Source organism: Peromyscus eremicus, chromosome 8b, assembly GCF_949786415.1.
Source record: "Peromyscus eremicus chromosome 8b, PerEre_H2_v1, whole genome shotgun sequence".
Classification (NCBI taxonomy): Eukaryota; Metazoa; Chordata; class Mammalia; order Rodentia; family Cricetidae; genus Peromyscus; species Peromyscus eremicus.
In genome coordinates this window covers 61428033-61446195 of record NC_081424.1, presented here as the reverse complement: position 1 = coordinate 61446195, position 18163 = coordinate 61428033, and the positions used below count along the sequence as shown (strand labels likewise).

The 18163-nt window shown below is 47.2% G+C and overlaps 1 long non-coding RNA gene across 1 annotated transcript; it reads left to right on the top strand.

The window, feature by feature from the left end:
• Positions 1-5399: 5399 nt before the first annotated feature.
• Positions 5400-15648, top strand: LOC131918693 (uncharacterized). The gene is made up of 5 exons (XR_009381058.1): positions 5400-5490; positions 6048-6166; positions 12624-12783; positions 12911-13258; positions 14858-15648. It is a non-coding gene; the product is annotated as an uncharacterized LOC131918693 (long non-coding RNA).
• Positions 15649-18163: the final 2515 nt, after the last annotated feature.

Below are 18163 nucleotides of genomic sequence, written 5' to 3'. Positions count from 1 at the left end.
TTTATTGACTAATTAGCAACACATTTGACATACAGAACATCCCACAGCACTTCCCCCCCCCCTTTTTTTTTTCCAAAAGGAAGATTTTAACCTTAACAAAGTACAATTACATATAATTTGGGAATTTGGGCATAGCTTCTCTTACTACTTCCTGCTGGAGGGGGGCGCTGTATCTTATGGGGATACAAAGAAAATTTTAGGATCATGGAGTAGTCCGTGAGGCTGTATCGTCTGAGCCAGTTGCCTTCAAACCATTTTGGATGTTGGATCATCTGGGCCATGGTGTCATCGGAGACCTTTCAGGAGGTCTTGGCTGGTCAAACCTGATGCATCTTAATCTGGAACAAATCCATAGCCTTTGGCTTTCTGTGGGAACAAAAGCAGAGTCTCTTTTCCAAAGTAACATATCCTTACATTCAAATTTTGAAGTCAAGGTACCTTTAAAATATACATTTTGGCATAACTCAACAGCTTTTGCAATCAAATGTTTTTCTGCAGTTAAAAATCCCAAAGACAACACAATCCAGATTCTCTGTGTAATATTCATCTTTATGTGGCTTATTTTTTTATATTAATTTTACTGTCTCTTTAAAGACTTTATTTTTTTTAAAACTATGTATTTGTTTCTATGACTGTATATATCACCTTTTTTGTCTCTTTCAAGCTTACGTATCTTTTACACACATTGTAAACTATTACATCTGAATCTGTCTTATTGTGAATCTATTGCTTTAAACTGCAGCAGCTGTGGCTGCTGGCTCCGCCCACCCCAGCTTCCCAACATGGCGGTGGTACTTTACCACCAGCTCTGGGAGCTATGGTGGGTCTATGCTTTTATCCAAGCAGCATGTAGCCCAGAAACCTCTTTTTTTGTTTTGTACTAGCAAAAGCTAAATCCACCATGCAGCTTAATGTGCCACTTGCAGAGGCCTCATTCCCGCCATACAGCAGGTAGAGCTTGCACGCTAGGAACCTGCCAGTAGCTCAAACTGGCAGCTGCCGCTCATTTGAGGGAGACAATTAGGAACTGTTTTTAGCTCCATTTTAGAATCTTTTTTCTCAGTTTTTAGGTGGAAACTCTTGCCACCACATTGGACGCCATTTGTAGCTAGAGTTTTCCTGCCTGGCCCACAGTCAGGGCAAATCTCTCTCACCTGCCAGTCCCACAGCCGCTCAGACCCAATCAAGTAAGCACAGAGACTTATATTGGTTACAAACAGTATGGCCGTGGCAGGCTTCTTGCTAACTGTTCTTACAGCTTAAATTAATCCATTTCTATAAGTCTATACCTTGCCACATGGGTCGTGGCTTACCAGGATCTTCACATGTGGCTTGTCATGGTGGCGGCTGGCAGTGTCTCTCTCACTCAGCCTTCCACTTCCCAGCTTTATTCTCCTCCTTGTCCCGCCTACACTTCCTGCCTAGCCAATGGCCAATCAGTGTTTTATTTATTGACTAATTAGCAACATATTTGACATACAGAACATCCCACAGCACCTCACTTCCCTAAGACCAGCTAGGGTACAGGGAAGTCCATTTATATCACACCTTGTCCCTAGAACAGAGAGCATCCCCAAATGCATGTGAAACCAGCCCTCCACTGACCACTGGGTCAGTGAAATGGACCAATGCCTGGTAGTTTCAGCCCCTGAAGCCTTTGCCACCAACTGTGTCAATGCTGCTAACTGGAACAAGGTCCTTTCCCAGGATTTCAGGGAATATCAGAAAGAACTCTTACTACACAGTTATTTTAAGACATATAATTAGCTGAAAGTATGACACTGTGCACACATAAACATGCAAATCTGGGGTGTAGAAGTAACCAACCGTCTTATTAAATAAGAAACACAGAGCCAATTCAGAGAAGAAAGCCAAGAGGTCAGAACTAAGAGCCTTACCCTTCCTGCTTCAGCTATCCTGCTTCAGCCAAGAGAGCTCTCCGAAAAAGAGGCCTACTTCCTGTGTGTATGTCTTTAAATAGTCTAGATGTTCTGCCTTCTCATTGGTTGTAAACTAAACACGTGACTGCCTTGTCATTGCCTGTATGTACCGCCCTCCAGGTCCTTAAAGGCGTGCGCCACCACCGCCACGCACTTGCTATGGCTCTATAACTCTGACCCCCAGGCAACTTTATTTATTAACATACAATTAAAATCACATTTCAGTACAAGTAAAATACCACCACACTGGGGACTTCTTCTGAACATTGAGAATTCTGAATTATTCACTGTCAGCCTATTTATACCCCCAAAGATAAGTTACATCCATCATCTTTCTGAGAAGACATGAGGAAGCCTGGGAAATGTCCTTATAGCCAGGCCTTCTTATTCCCAAGGTTACACTGTGTACCAAACCTGAGAAACTGTTGAGGGATCCATGGATGATCATAAATGAGTGGCCTCCTTTTTTCACTACAATCCCACATGGTCTTCCTTCCTACCTGCCTGTGACTGAGGCTGAGCTACCTCCCTCTGGGCCACCTTGTGCGATGTGTGTGTATATATATATATATATAGTGTGTGTGTGTGTATCTATATATATCTATATATCTTTTGTTTGTTTAGTTTTAGGACAGTCTTAAGTGGCATCCATTGCACCTTTTATTTTTTGTTATTTCCCAAGGGGAGTTGGAGCTCATCTGAGCTCCCCATCCCCCACCCAACAGACATAGTATCAACCACTGTAAACCACTGAAGTCCTGCAGCCAAAAGACAGATGTACGGAAGGAGAGTCTCACTCCTTGTGGTCAGCTTTGTGTGTTGACCTGCCTCCATTTCCCATCTGTGAAGTGGGGAGATGCTGAGATCCAACTCCTCCAGCCTTTGGGTGGTTAGATGGGTTTAACCTGGTTATCTGCAATTAGTTCTTTCAATTTCTAATTTAGTAAAACGTGACCTGCTTCTCTCCTCATGCTGGATGAAGACCTGAAAATCAGGGGCCGCTGCTTTCTTCTGATTACTCATGATGCTAAAGACAGAATGCAGATATTAAAGACCGAAGTCATGGCTGGGGAGATGGCTCAGAGGTGAAGAGCACCTGTTGCTCTTGCCAAGGACCCAGGTTTGGTTCCCAGCACCCACATGGTGGCTCACAACAATCTATAACTCCAGTTATAAGAGATCCAATGCCTTCTTATGATTCCATGGGCATTGCATGTACATAGTACACACACATACTCACACATACAAAAAATACATACAATAAAAACAATTTATAAAAAGAAATAAAGGACTGAGTGAGCAAGGACCTTCCCCCCTGACCACTTAGCACTCTCTTGGAGCGCCTTTCCTGTCATGATCATTTCAGCCTGTGGACCCCATTACCTGCTACATCACACCACCCATGATGCTGTTTCTCTACAGTGGACCCTATGATAAGCCACATAGTTCTCGTCCCATTTCAATGTTCATATGTTCTCTGGGAGGAGACTGCCCCTTGACCCAGCATTTAACCCAGACAGGGTCAAACTGTCCCCATCCCTGAACAACCAGGTAGGCAACCCCTTACCTGGTGCTAGGTCCCTGACAACCACTACTTTCTTGAAACTCAAAATAAAAACATGTATAAAATCAATGAGTTCTACTAAATGTCCCACACCAAAGTTTCCGCCAAGAACCCACATGACTCCTGGTTGTCTGATATCTGAGCCACACCTTCTGACTTCACAGAGAAGTTCCTGTGCCTGAACAGAAGGTCAATGTGGTGGTGGTGGTGGTATGGACCCACCATAATCAGGGACCAATGGCTCCCTCAGCATGGGTGAAATGCTGTCCTTATGCAGGTGGCTTGAAGGCTGAACATCATATGCAGTTCTATAAAAGTGACAGGAAGCACAGAGCTTGACTACAAACCAAACTGTTGGCCGAGTGGCTGATAGAAGAGGGAAGGAACATTTCCGGGACAATGCCAGAGGAAAGACTATTCACGTCTCTGGGGGCTAGCTTCAGGACAAAGCCCTAGCTGTGGATGTGGGCTGGCCTGTGGTCTGTGCCCGTTATTTCTCATGTGACATACATGTAAAAGCCCCATCCCACAGGGCTATCAGGAGGCCTGAAGTCTATGCCATCATCCTGTCCACAGTCTTCGATGCATGCTGTATGACAGTGAGTAGCCATCTTCAGGTGCAAGTCTGAACACGCAATCTCCTTTGATTCTCCCAATCTCTTTTGAGGTATTGGGAGTCTCCACATCAGTAGTCCCTCTCCCCACGGGTCCTCGATTTTAGTTTCTGTTCAGAGGAAGACAGCATCAGGGCCAGGTGCTCAGAAGAGGATGACTTTGGGGGTGGAGGCAGTGCCCTTTCTCTAACACATTTATGGGGTTAGCTCTCCTCCTCAGAATCTATGACAAGCACTTGTGCTGTCTTTGGGAGAACTGAGCTGGAGGCCTCCAAAGGCCATCTCTGAGGCCAGGCCTTCACATCACATCCAAGGTCACCAGAGGAGACAAGGCAGTGGCATTGAGTAGTTTTTTAAATGGTAGAAATGCCCCCACCCCATTGGTTTCACCACATTCTGGCAGAAAATAGTCTTTTTGAGACTATCAGCAACCATTTAATTAGCCTCATGAAACTGGAGCTTTGCAGACAGGCACTGGCGGGCTAGGCTTGCCACACTGCCTCCTCCTTGTTTGGGAGTTGGTAATAATGCCAGGCCACACCACTGGCCCCTTTAAAGATCAACTAGAAGAGCTCAGAAGCTCAGGGTGAGCCTGCCTGCCTGTTTGGCATCATCACCCCACTTTCAGAAATGTCCTAATTGGTAGATTTTTTTTTGGTCTGCTTTCATTCCTACAATTTGAAAAGTGAACTTTTCTCTTTGTATTTAACTGACTGGAGGCAAGAAGAGCTATGAGCTTGTGTGGCTGCTGTTGTCTGGTCCAGAGGCGGGCCATCCTGTCTTGCCTCTTTTATGTGACATTCTCTTTGTGAACAGGTGTGAGGGCCCAGCTTTGAAACTCGAGCTTGCAGCCTGGCCTGGAGCAGGGGAACCAGGGGCCTGGGGCAGCTGCTGCACCTCCCTTCAATCCCTGCTCTTCCTCTACCTCCTTCACGCCTGCTTTTTCTTCCTCTCATCCTCCCATCCTCTCCTCCCTCCCCCTTTGTCTTCTGCCCCTCCTTGTCTTTGTCCTTCTCTACTCTCCTTGATCCTCCTCCCTCCCCCTCCCCTTTCCCTGCTCTCTCACCTCCCCCTGCTCCTCCCCCTGACCCCCCTCTTCCCCTGCTCCTCCCACCCGAGCATCAGCCAGGCAGAGGCTGGGAGCATGGGCAGGCCAGGCTCATTGCATTGCAAGAGCAACTCTGCGGACCTGTCTGGCCCAGGGTCAGGAGGTCATAGAGGTGGGCGGGGCCCGGGCAGCAGATTGGGAGCCCCCTGCCCCAGCAGCGTCATTTAGACAAACAAGCAGATGGCAGGTGTCAATGGGGACAAAGAGCCATCTGCGCAGCGAGGCTGCCCCACTGTCTCTCACAGGGACTTCATTAAGATAGCTGTGAGTCAGTCAGAACCAGCAGGGCCCTCACAGGCTAGAGGAGAGGCTGTAGCCTGAGCCCTACCCAGCGCTTGCCTGCCAGGCCAGACACAGGCCACAGGGGCGGGGCCTGTGTGTTCACAGTAGGGCTCCTGTCTGCTTTCAAAGGGCCAGCCTTTCAGACTGTGGCAACCTCATGGCTGCCAAAGAGGCAGAACTGGTGATGGAATTTAGCATCTCAGTGGCTCCCCCTCTAGCATCCGTTGCTGCTTTCTGGGTGCAGGTCCTCAAATCCATGCTTCCAGATAGCGGCCCAGCGAAGCAAGCACACTGTAGCCCCAAATATGTAAAGCTGATACAGGGCTCAGGCTCAATAGAGTGTGTACAGGCTCCCCGTGAGAATGGGATCCGAGGCCATGGTCTGGGCAGCACTTGCAGAGAGATCAAGAGTGATATGGTAATCATCCTGAATCATCTTCCTAGCTGGTACTTGTCACCTAGGAGAAGTTCTGGACTTGGGCACAGGCGAGAAAAGTTCCCAATCCAGGTCTCACCTTGGCCAATATCTCTTCATTTAGGATGAAAAGTTAAGTACCTATGCTGGTTGGGTTTTGTCAATTTGACACAAACCTGGACATATCTGGGAAGATCCTGGGAATCTTAACTGAGGAAATGGCCCCGTAAGCTTGGCCCGTAGGTAAGTCTCTGGGGTATTGTGTTGATTAATGACTGATGTGAGAGGGTCCAGCTCACTTGGGCAGTACTACTCCTGGGCAGGTCCTGGATGGTATAAGAAAGCAGGCTGAAAAGGCTTCCTGTATAATCAACATCAGAGACCAGGGCAAGGCGGCAGTCAGGAGGACAGGAAGGAGTGTAAACATATAGCGCCCCTTTCCACTAGATGCCCAGTCCATCCACACTTCTGTGTGTGATTATACATGCCTCCCCAGCCTTGCGCTCATTGTGAGGAAGATAGCAAGACACCCTCACGAAGGCTGCACCTGAGGAGGCAGAGCAGACCCAAGGACAGCATTGCAACCTGTGCTGTAAAGGAAGGCAGCATGCGGCCATAGCTTCTTCTAAAGTGTCCTGGAAGAGTGTGGGATAATCAGGGTGAGACTTGACCCTGGTGTAGGCCTGGGCAAGGTCTGGAAAACTGTGGGCAGAGCATAGAACCATGTGGAGCCCCTAAGGTGGGTGGGTGGGGGATGAGCCCTAGACTCTGGCTCTAGAGACTGGAGGGACCCATGAAGAAAAGGAGGTGATAGGAGAGACAGAGAACACCATTGTGTAGAGCTGTAACTCATGGAAAAGGTTGGATTTCCTTTTAAATGCTTTACAGATCAGTGACAAGGCCTTTTAGAAGAGCTTCATCAGAGTATAGCTTGGTCTGCTTATGTAAAGGGCTTTCAAGGCCAAAATATAGGCACTACTATAATCTAACCAACATTACCACTCAACAGAAAACCTGCTTCCATTACCTATCTCTCTCTAGCCTTCTCAAACCACACTCTTCAAAACGAGAACTGTGCCTTGTGCTTCCATGGGATTTCTAATTCTGGGCATTTCATATACACGAGGTCCAGAGCCCTGGGCATTTAGGTCTGCTTTCTTCCACTCAGCAGTGTGTTGGAGACCCACGTCATAGCACAGACTAGCCCTTCATTGCCTTTTCCTGCTAAATGGTATTTTATATAACATTTTTTTTCTCATTAGTTGATGGATAACAGAATAATTGGAGCCTTTTGATTACAAAGAGTGATGCTGTGTACATTTCATGTGGCTATGCTTTTCCATTTCTGTTTTGTTTTTTGTTTTTCTGAGACAAAGTATCATATCTATATCCAAGACTAGCCTCACACTGAGATCTTCCTGCTTCAGTCTCACAAGTGCTGAGATATAAACTGCCAGGCCCAGATGTGTCTCTTCACTTGTCCTTCATACACACCTATGAATTGAATTTCTGGTTCATATGGTAACTCCACGTTTGGCTTTTGAGGAGCTGTCATATGACACCTGTAGGGATGTACTATGGTTCTTTGCATAGATGAGCTGCTTTTTTGTTTTGCACACCCACCACAGATTCTGAAAGTTGGATGGGGTGTGGCAAGGAATGTCTTGTTCCCTCTTGCTTGAAATGTTCATTTAACTGAGGGAGAGTGGAATACATCTGGGGTTTTATCATCTCTTGGTGCAATGTGAGCTCCTCATGGTTGTGGCTTCTTCTGGCAAGGCAGCCATGGGCTGGAGTTGGATGTGGTATCTCTGGGATTCCAACAGTAATGTTCACTGGCTTCTGTCTGGGAGCTCCTTCTGAAAGCTGGGGCGACAGCTGAGCAGTGGAGCACCTGCCAGCAGGTATAAACCCTGAGTTTGATCCCAGGCAGAGCAATAAATGCATAAATATATCACAAATATATAAATACAGAAATGAACAAGCCTTGTCTGGATGGGCAGGAGGAATAGAGCATGGGAGGGCCAGGAGGAAGCTAAGCCGAAGGGCTACAGTGAAGCCTGGGCAAGTGGAGGACTAAGTGAAGCTGGGGGCCTATCTTGTGTTCCAGGACGGTGGGAAAGAAGGGTCTCTGGGTTGGCCACCAGTATTTATGTGAACTGAGGTGAGGACAGATCAAGTGATTAAAAAAACTAGAAGAGCAGTTAAACCACAGTGAGCAGAGAAAAGGAAATAATAGAGTCTGTCTGGAAATTAGTGAGAGAGAGAGAGAGAGAGAGAGAGAGAGAGAGAGAGAGAGAGAGAGAATAAGAATATCAGTAAAACTCTAAAATTGATTATTTGAAAAGATTGATTAACCCTGAGTTATCTCCTATCAGACTAACAGGCAGCGAGGCCACAGAGACTGTGAGAAGGGTCTGTGTGGGAAGCCTTGACACAAGGTCTGGATAAACCAAGGGGACATTAATATGGGAGAAAGTATATACTGGACTTTGAAACAAAAACTTTTACTTTGGATAAAGATACCAGTTAATTTGTCATTTTCATAAATTCAACAATTTACTTGAAATGGAAAATCCCTCAGAAGCTATTAGAACTAAAACTCACTAAACAAACAAACAAACAAACAAAAACCTAAGATGAAATCCCTATACCTATTAAGGGAAAAAAACTTCATTTTTCTTTCAGTTGTGTGTGTGTGTACGTGTGTGGGTGTGGTGTAAGCATAAGTGTATATATGTGTGCATGAGAGAATGTCATTTGGTGTATTTTCACTCTCTTGAGATGGGGGTCTCTCACTGAGCCTGAAGCTTGTCAGTTTTTAGCTAGGCTTGTGGGTCACTAAGCTCCAGTGCCCCTTCTGTCTCCCCGACATCCCCTAATACTGAGGTCTAGGTGCATACAACCATGCCTGGCGTTTATGCAGGTGCTGGGATCTGAATTCAGGCCTTCACACTTCATCATAAGCTATTATCCACTGAGGCATCTCCCCACCTGGAAAGATGGTTCAGCAGTTCAGAGCACTTGATGTTCTCCCAGAGGGCCAGCTTGACTTTTAGCACCCGTATCAGTCAGCTACAATTGACTGTCTGGCTCCAGGTGATCAGACACACACTTCTTGCCCCTGGGGGCATCTGCAAACATGTGATACACACACACACACACACACACACACACACACACACACACACACACTCACTCACATAATAAATAAAAAATATTTACAATACTGTACTTATTTTGTGTATGCATGTGCGTGTGCCTGTGTGTATGTGGGTCCAAGGGTTGAATTCAGATCTTCAGGCTTGGTAGCAAGTAGATACCTCCTGTGCTATCTCACTGGCTTGAAAAACTCATCATTTAAACATTCCCACCAGAAACCTCCCAGCACACACGGCTTTACTGGAGAATTCATCTAAACATGTCTAATGAAATAACACAACTTTTACACAAAATCTCCTAGAAACTGCTGAGAGAGAAACACTTCCAGACATAGTCTGTAAAGCAGAGCAGCTTGGATGCTGGAACCAGGTGAGGGACTCGACACCAAAATGTCCTAAGCAGAGTTACAGTGCTCAGCAACTTCCTAGGGCCCCATGCAGCCATGCGAGATTGCTAAAACGTGACCAGTTTAATAATGAAGAGTCAATGTAGACAAAAATTAAGAAAGAAAACCACATTTGTTCTAATATGTGTGGAAATAGCATTTGATAATATCCAGCTTTTATTCCCGGTTAAAATAAAATATTCATCAAGTCTTGAAAAACGTCTCTGAAGAGCCTACATACAAGTAATGGAGAATGACGTGAGTCAGGGTGTTTTCCTTCTAAGAGCCAAAACATGGTGAGGATGCCCAGGACCACACAGACACTCCCTCCCGTGCAAAAGGTGCCACTGAATAGGGAGCACCCTCGCTCTCCACATGACTGTGTATGTAGAAGATCTGACAGGATCTCCAGAGAACACTCAATCAGTAAATGTGCTTACCAGATTTTCAGTATAAAAAGTCAGTGTCTAAAGGTTAATGATATTTTTATATACTTTCAATGAATGATCAAAAAATAAATTTAAAACATAATACGATTTTCAATAGACTAAAACACAAAATTCTTAAGGACCAATCTGATAAAACACATGAAAGACTGAAAGTTATAAAACATTACTGAGAGAAGTTCTAAGATATAATAAATAGAGGGATAGCTAAAATTGTGTTCATGGAGCCAAAAACTCAGTTTCTCTAACTGACTCAGATGTTCAATCTACCTCTGCCAGGATCCTCTGTGTGTGTGTGTGTGTGTGTGTGTGTGTGTGTGTGTGTGTGTGTGAGAGAGAGAGAGAGAGAGAGAGACAGAGACAGAGAGACAGAGACAGAGACAGAGACAGAAACAGAGAGACCGAGAGATGAAAACTGATGATAGAATTCATACAGAAATAAAAAGGACCTAGATCACTCAAAATATCTTTCAAAAAGGAACAAAGCTAGAGAACTCACACAGCCAATTTAAAGACCCGCCAAGAAGTTCCACAATCAAGATCTATGGTCTGACCTTCTGATAGACACATAAGTCAATAGAACTGAATCCGGAAATAAACAGCTAAGACATAGACTCCAGCCACAGCAAGTGTTTGTGAGTGTGTGGAGGATCTGGAATTCTCTTGCCTGTTAATGAGATGAGACGTGACACAATCAAATTGGAAAACGTTTTTCTGAGCCTTAAACAAATAAAACATACAGCAACCACAGGATCTAGAAGTTCCACTCTGAAGTATTTACCCAAGAGAAAATGGGTAAGGTCTATGAAAACATGTGCACAATGACATTCTTGTCACCTTAGGCAAAAGTCCTCATATAAGTCCTCTGTGCAGGGTGAGCCATTAGAGTCCACATTCACTCGTGACATTGTGCATCCACGATGCCTTGATTGTGCCCTATGAGGGAGCAGACCTAAGCCCGGGGAAAACAAGGACCTCCTGGACCAGAGGATAGAGGAGCTTGTGTGGGCAGCAAAGAGCAAGATCAAGAAGAAACCTTTAAGAACAGGGTAGAGTCAGAAGAGGAGGCAGGGATAGATGCAGGAGAATAAAAGGGGGGTGCCTGGAATAGATAGGGGGTGGGGATGACAGAAAGACAGGGAGAGAAAGGATAGGGATGGATAGAATGACAGGGATAGAGAGAAGGACTAAGAGGGATAGGAATGGAAAGAGAGATGGGGATGGCTGGAGAACCTAAGGAAAAGGCAGTCAGTCAGAGCCCTGCAGCCCCACTGAAGATTTATTTGCCAGAGTTGAGTCAGTCTTTAGTGTGTTGTGATGACATAACTCTTCTGTGCTGAGGTCTGCAGGTCCTTCCATTCTTGTTGGTTGATCATCTCCCTTGCACTGACATAAAGGATGATCATATGGATGATTTCCACCAATCCTAACCATAAGGCACTCACAGCATGGTGACCATCGGGTCATGGTTAACCACAGTCTTCTTTGGAGAGTTTGAGATGCACTCTGCCAGAACAGGACTTCCGGAGTTTCTCCTCACACTGACTCTGGCTAGAGCTCTCCAGTGTGCCTTTCCCAGGCAGCACCAAGGACTGTCTTGTATGTCACAGCTCCGTCTTGACTTTCTAGAGTCAGTGTGGACCTGGCTCAGCATAGTTGCTTCAACACGTGCCACGAGAAGCATGGTTACTCCAACATAACTCTCCATCAGTTAGTGTTGTCACCTGTTAGATGTGGTGAGCTTCTGAGACATCACAGGTACAGGTCTGGGGACACTGAGCTGTACTTTCCCTCTGACACTGTACAAGGGGAAAGGCAGACACTGCCTTGCAGAAGCACAGCCTGGCCGACAATGGTGCTCATTGGGTCATGGGCGATGTGATCTGTTCTAATATGTGCCTCTGGCCCCAAGTGGGTGACTGGAAGGATCAGAATCCTGGGGACTGTGCCATAGCTGAAGCATCTAATACCCACGTAGGGACCTATGACTTATTGTTTGTGATCGTAGCCTATCCATTCATACCTGCAAACTGCAGCCCCCTGCCATGAGTGTTCCATTCAAACAGTGTGTATGGTAGAAACAGTGCAGCAGTCAACACTGGTCACCCTGCGTATCATTTTCCACCCCTTGGTCTGAGGCATGGCCATTAAGTGTGCCCAGGCTCTGGTCTGAATGACACTGAAAAAGTCCTTGTCTTCTGACCTATATAGCTCTATGGTTCCCCAGGGGCACTCACCCTGTGAGAGGCACAGGGCTTCAAGAGTTAATAGTCCATGACATGGGAAAACACAGATGACCTGAATGAAAGTCTGGGGGCAGGGCTGAGCCAACATTAGCAGCTGTTGGAGTGGGACGTTTTTCCCATTAGAAGTGATAATGGTCTTAAACATAGTTACTGCTTAGAGCCAACCCAGCCATCCCTACATGGAACTGCTGCCCTTCTCTGCCAGAGCAGCTTTGCTGAGTGACTGAAGAGTTCTGCTGTTAGTGGCCAGTTGATACTCGGCTGAGGTGCAGGAGGTGGGGGATTTGTGAATACCGTTGAGTTCCACGTCCAGCAGAGTGCTCCATTTCCCGCCCCCTCCCCACCCCTGACCTAAGGTGGTCCCCTACTACAGACCTAGGGTGAGCCTGGAACACAGCATGAGAGCAAGTGAAGGGCCCTGAGTATGGTAAGTATTCTGACTTAAGGACCTAACCCCGTAGGGAGCTCGGGACTATTCCACATTCCCCGCCTTCTGCTGATTCCCAGAATCAAGGACACCTGAAACCTGCCAGGGAGCCTGCCCCCAGTTTTCATCACCAGCATCCTCAGATACTCTGGACGTGGCCGTTGAGATTCTGGCTGAGGACGACGACGTGATAGGTAGTCCTTCACTCTGTGGGTCCTTGGGAGAGTTTGCAAAGCAATGTTTCCTGTTGACTGTGGATGGGAGAATGGCAGAACCCTCAAAAGGTGGCTTGTTCCACAGGATGCCATGTTATTTTCCCAGGAAGTAGGACCATCTAAGGCATCCTGGGGATTCTTTCATCCTGAGTTTCCACCCAAGGTTCCTCATCACCTCTGCACTAGGCATCTGTGACGTCCAAGGCACTGCTCCCACCAGCTTTACTGCCTGCTCACATTGGTACATGCCTCAGAAAATGCTTCAGTTCTACCTGCTCTCAGTCGCCCGCTCCCAGACTCCATGGACAACTCACTTCCTCATTCCTTTCGAGAGACAGATTTTTCCATTTCTCCATAGTCAGGATCCAGGTGGGGCTCACAGGAAGGAGGAACGCCATGTCTGCACACTGCTGAGGGACAGTGGTGAAGACTTTTTTTGGCAGCACCCAGCCTGGTGAGTCTCTACACACTGATGCTCCGGGGGATGACATGTCTGCACACTGGTGCCCAGGGCAGATGGCAGTGACGCTTTCCCCCACAGAGGCCCTAGTCCCAGGCTCCTCAGCGAGCCAGGCCCACTATTCCAGCATTGAGACTGAGACAGGTGGGTTCAGACAGTGGCAGGTAGTGGAGATGGGGAAGTTCTGCTTGCTGTCAAGGCATGGGCTGCCTGATCCAACTGGTAGGTGGTTCTCCCTGCTGTCCTGCTTTCTAGTAAGAGTGAGTGTCCCATTACAGGAAAGGAGGAAAAGGAGAGCAGAGTATACGGGAGATAAAAACCTCTTTGGGCAGGCAAAACAGCAGGGTGCTGGGAAATGGCCAATCAGCCTCGCTGCTCCTTGGGTTACAGCTGCACCAGCTTGCAGATGCCTCAGTCAGACTATAGGCTGGCTGGCTGGCTCTGCCTGCAGTGAGTGGGTGGAGAGACAAGCCCTCAGAAGAACCTAAGCTAGCTCCCCTTGTCCCTGTCAAAACACAGGGCTTCATAGGTACTGCCATCGGCTGGGGAGCCTGGAATCTACTTTCTCACAGTGAGATGTGATGTGGCTATCTGTGGGCCCCGGCGTGCCATGGCCACTGGTCAAGGAGAGGTACTATAAGAGGGAGATTCCCCAAGGACTTTCTCAGTGGGTCAAAGCTAGCCTGAGGACTCTGGGCTTCTGGCTGGACCCTGGGAGGTACCATGGCTGTGAGAACAGGATTAAATCATGTTTTACTTTCCATATCTATTAAGTGGCAATGTTGGGACTTTGGTCCTGGGAAGAAGGATGTGGCAGGGGTTGGCTTGGCAGGGTTCATGGATGGGGCGGCCAGGGTAAGAAATAGGAAGGCACTCATGGGGGCGTGGGGGAGCCTCCTGTGGTGGAGGAAGGCACTCGTGGACACATGTGATGATTGATTTTGATTGTCAACCTTGATTGGATTTTAAAGTATACTAAGGGGAAAGTATGCTACATATAATGTACTAAGGGGAATGATCACTCTGAATGTGGTCACACCATCCCAAAACTTGAACTTACTGAAACAGGGAAACATTTTCTCAGATTCAGGTGCTCTGAGGCTATGTGTAGCTGTTATAAACAGGAGCCCAGATACACGGTGCTGGTTTTGCAGGCATGCAGAGTGTAAGAATTATGAGGCCCTGAGGGCCTGCACCAAGGTTCCAGGAACAGCAGGTGAGGCCAAGAAATGTGTAGCAGGGCTGGCGTGCCTGTAGGGAGGCACTAAGGAGACATCGAAGCTGTGAAGGAAAAGTCCACATTTCAGTAGCGGTCCCAGGATCTCGCCAAGAGTAGGACATGTGTGGAGGAAAGCTGCAGACACCGGGCAAATCATGACAGGCCGTGTGCTGCAGCCAATGTTCAGATGATGCCACCATGAGCCCTGGACACTGGGTATGGAGCTTCAGGACTCAGTGTTTGCTCTGGTAGATTTTGGTCTTGCTTTGGCCTAATCTTTTCTTGTTGTTCTCCATTCCTCCATGTTGGAATGGGAATGTTTACTCTGTGTTATTAGTTAACTGATGTATGTGACTTTTTTTTTTATTTTACAGGGCCTTACAACTAAAGGTTTGCCTTGAGAAGAGGAAACTCAGGACTTTTAAACATTGGACTTCAGAGCTGGATACAACAGGGGCTGATGCCATGTTTTGGAAAGTGTTCTCTCTCTCTCTCTCTCTCTCTCTCTCTCTCTCTCTCTCTCTCTCTCTCTCTCTCTTTCTCCCTCTCGTTGGTTCTGAAACACTCACAGGTATATTTAACCTATTACTTGTTATTTGCCTGTGTGGAAAATGTGAAGCTCCTCAATAATCAGAATGAGAAGAGTATTCCCAAAGCTCCACTACATATGTACAGACTCACACTTTCCTGACACAGGTAAATAATCTCAAACTCCAAATACAGGCTCTTCTGTCCTTTCCCTCCCTCCGCTTCCTCCAGCACCTCTGGCCTTACACTCTGTACCTGGAGTCTGAACAGTGATTAGAAGTTGCGATGGGAAGAGAGAAGTTCAGGATGGTTGGATTCTGTCTGCAAACGGTGATGAAGAGCAGTGTGGATTCTGTGCAGGGTGGGGAATGGGTCCTCTGCATCTCCCAACTGCCCAGCAGGGCTGAGGCCGGTGGGGCAGATCTAGTGCTCCACTGCTCACTCTGTAGGCCCTAGAGAACATCTGTTTTCATTCCTCATCTTCATAATCATAACTACATTCGTCATCATCTTAGTTCAAATACAGGAAAGGAAAATAACCCTTTAAAGTTTCTTCTCAATATGTTTTGAAATCTTATTTAATAGTTTTGATTATACAGTGGTTGTTGAATAAACACAGCAACAGAACAATGCTATAATCTTGACCTCCAATACTCATCTTCCTCCTGTTAAAACTGAAGCATTCCAAGGATTCTCTTGTGTGCCCAGGAATGTGAGTACCCTGTGCAGGGGTCCTGGCTCATGCAGAAGGGGAGCATCTATTTTTCATGAGCAAAAAAAAATGCACAGGAAGAAATGGATCTTCCAAGGCTTGGAAGCAGGAGACCTCCTCTGCAGGAATGGACATGGAGGAGCCTGGCTGCTTGTTGTTCTCAAGGAGGCCCAGAAACAAACAGGAAAGAGAGAGGCAGGACCCTGTTACCCAGCAAACCCTAAGAAGAGCACCATGCTTCACTCAAGGAGTTGGAGTGCTGTGAACCATGACATACAGCGGAGGTTGCAGTCCAGCATTATCATTCTGGTCTACTCATAGTATGTCACCCTTGAGAGGATGAGTCAGTGCATACACTGTGAGACTGGGAAGGGAGAAGATAGAGTTGGACTCACGGTGACTGCATTCCTGCTAACCTGCCCTCCACCTGGACTCCTGTCATACCAGTATCCCAATGGGTCAAGACTAGAGATTCAAAGATAGCAGAGGGGCCAGGGGCCACTGCCCCATTGAAGTAGCCTACCACTCTTTCTATAGACTTGCATTTCTTGTCCCAGGCTTGCTGGTCAGTCTTCCCCGTAAGTGCTTCTTGCCTTCCAGGAGGCCATTGTGCCCACTGATAGTTCGAAGGTACTGTGGTTGAAAACTGACTGGGACTTTCATAGGATACGCAGAGTTCCTACTGTGATCCTGGGACTCTTACCTGCTGTGTGGAAAGCTCTGGCACCAGATCTTGGCCATTTCTGAGCACACCCCACTGTTGAGAGCCCAGGGGAGTGCTCAGATCTTTCCTTCCCACCACCCCTATATGGCATACTGAGGATAAAGGGAGCAAGGCCTGGTTTGGTCACTACATGGGGTGCAGTGTCTACAAGCTCCAGTATGGCTCATATGGCTGCCAAGTTGCATTCTGCAGAAGGGAGCCCTGGGCTGAACTTTCTCTGGGCCCAAAGAATAGTCCTTGACTCTTTTGCAGGCTGACCAATATCAAGAGAAGCAACGTGCAAACTCAGCACTTGGCAGAGAAACATACACTACACACTTACTCCAACCCCCAGTGGATACCTTGGATGCCATGGGCATCAGTCTCTGATTAACTAGTGACTGGGTTTCAGAGGGAAGAGGTAGGGCCTGAGAATGGGTCCAAGCACAACTGATGTGGCAAATCTGATTTGTTAAGCGACAGCTGCATGGTATAGAGATATGGAAAGGGATATGGCTTCTCAGCATATGGACAGGGAGACAAATTGGGAGAACCCACAGGATCACCCTTTAATAGGGTCATCATGTCCCTCTTGACACCTCATCTCCTTTCAGTGCCTGAGAACTCATTGGTAGCTCCTAGGCTCAGTGTCTGCCATGCACCAAATGCTAGAGACAGTTCCAGGTTCTCAGCCTGTCAGTTCTGTCTGGGATGGGAGCCTGCAGGCTAGGGATGGGACACTTAAGTTCCCAACCACTCCCAGCTGGCTTGGGTAAGCTGGCACGTTTGTGGAATATTTCATGTGTGGAGAGGCACCTTGACTTAATTAGGCAAGGAGGAATTAGCCAATAGAATAAACCCCAAAATTCTGTTGCCTGTGAGGGCACTGGTCTAGTTGAGGCTGACGTGGCTGCATCAGGAGCTTAGATGAGATACTGTCTGTGTACAAACACAAAGTCTGGCCAACTCCCTGAATCTAAGATGTTCCAGATGCCCGGAAGACTTGCTGTCTCGGGTCAGACGCTCAGCCAATCTAGGCCAGCCACCCTTCTCAGGGTCTGGAACTTCCCTCCTCAACGATTTTCCTCAAGTAGGGATTAGGGGCAGGACAACTTTTGGGAAGCCCTGGGAACTCCCCAGCAGAGTTCCTCTCTTGGATTCCAAGAAAGTTCAACACGAATCACCAATTCCTGAACATCAGCGAGTGGGCACATCACCTTCATGATCCAGCAGTGTTTTCTGGCTGAGTGCTACATAGCTTGGTGACCATATAGCCCTGTACCTGGTGGGGTGTCCCCTCCAGGTCAACTGGTATCTGTCTAGGAAGAAGGATTCAAAAGTTGCAAACCTCCATGAGAGTGTTGAGAAGCTGAGCTTCTGGAGACACTCACTGGGCCTCTGAGATCTGAGCTCCTGAAAGAGTGTGGGCATGGTTCAGCCATCCAGCTTGACAAGCTTCAGAGCCCAGAAGTCAGGGTCCAGAGGAAGAGCATCATGCTGGCTAAGAGCTCTCTGCCTGTGAAGAAAAGCACACAGCCTTCTGAAATGTGACTTCATTTTGAATTTATGAAGAAGTCAATCATTTGGAATCACCATGGTGACTACCATTTACTAAGTACTCCAAGAGCAGTAGGTACTAGATAATGCTCCTTATGAGCATTATCTCTGAGTCTTCACAAGGACCCAATAAAACATCCTATTTCACAAGGAAACTAAAGGCATTGAGGAAATTGCTCC